Here is a 1,127-nt window from a genome sequence, read left to right as displayed (position 1 = left end):
ATCATCAGAGAACTGTCCTTCAGGATCACTTTCTTCTTCGGGAACCTGAGTCAGCATCGGATCACCTTTGCAGAGAAAGAAGTTAATGGACTTTGCTCATTTCAGAAGCCTTCATATCGATGAGGCTGGATTGTGAGTGCAGGCGGCACACATGACAAATATGACTGCAACCAAACACACAGCACAGTGCCAGCATAAACCTCAGCCCTTCTCTGGCCCATTTGCATTTCCCAAGGACAAGCAGTGCATGAATCAGACTCCAGAGTGCGACCAATATGGACGCACATGTAACCCAGTTTTGCAACGGATTCGACCATAAAAATATCAGGTTGCAACAGCATGCTTAGCCATTTAAAGTATTAAAAAAAAACATCTCTCTCGGGGCTGCATGATGGCGCAGTGGTTAGCGCTCTTGCCTCACAACAAGAAGGAAATCCCAGCCAGAAATCCCAGCTGGGGGATCTGAAAAACAACCGGGGACCTTTCTGTGTGGAGTTTGCATGCGTGGCTTTTCTCCGGGGTCTCCGGCTTCCTCCCACCGTCCAAAAACATGCTTCATAGGTTAATTGGTGACTCTAAATTGCCCCTAGGTGTGAATGTGAGAGTGTATGTGAGTGTGATTGAGGCCCTGTGACAGACAGGCGACCTGTCCAGGGTGAACCCTGCCCTAGCCCATCAGCAGCCGGGTTAGGTTCCGGCACCCAGCGACCCCAAAAGGGACAAAACGGACAAGAAGAAGATGAATGAAAAAAACATCTCTGCATCTTTGAACATCTTTCTGTGGTTCAACAACCCTCACAGTCAGCCCGTATCATGGTCCAAATCAATCAGAGTTGGTGAAAAATGTAAGGGAGGTCTTAAAGGATCCCCACGTCTAAACTAGCAAACACCTGTTTAAGCTGAAATTTAATTTAAGACAGGATACAATTGGAGGATAAACGATATTGTTCTTTTAAAATTAAAGTTTTGTGGCTGATCACCACTGCCTCAGTGGAGAAATTGAGTGTTGGTGTTTTCCTTGGGGCGGTGCTGTCAGAGCAGACTCTTCCTGGAAGGGGCTGTTTCACAATGTTACGTCAGATCATGAGGACCTGCTCGTTTTCGTGGATATGGGAGGGGTTTCTGTT

The sequence above is a fragment of the Oryzias melastigma genome, linkage group LG7 (genome assembly GCF_002922805.2).
Source record: "Oryzias melastigma strain HK-1 linkage group LG7, ASM292280v2, whole genome shotgun sequence".
NCBI lineage: Eukaryota > Metazoa > Chordata > Actinopteri > Beloniformes > Adrianichthyidae > Oryzias > Oryzias melastigma.
This window is presented reverse-complemented; position numbering follows the sequence as displayed.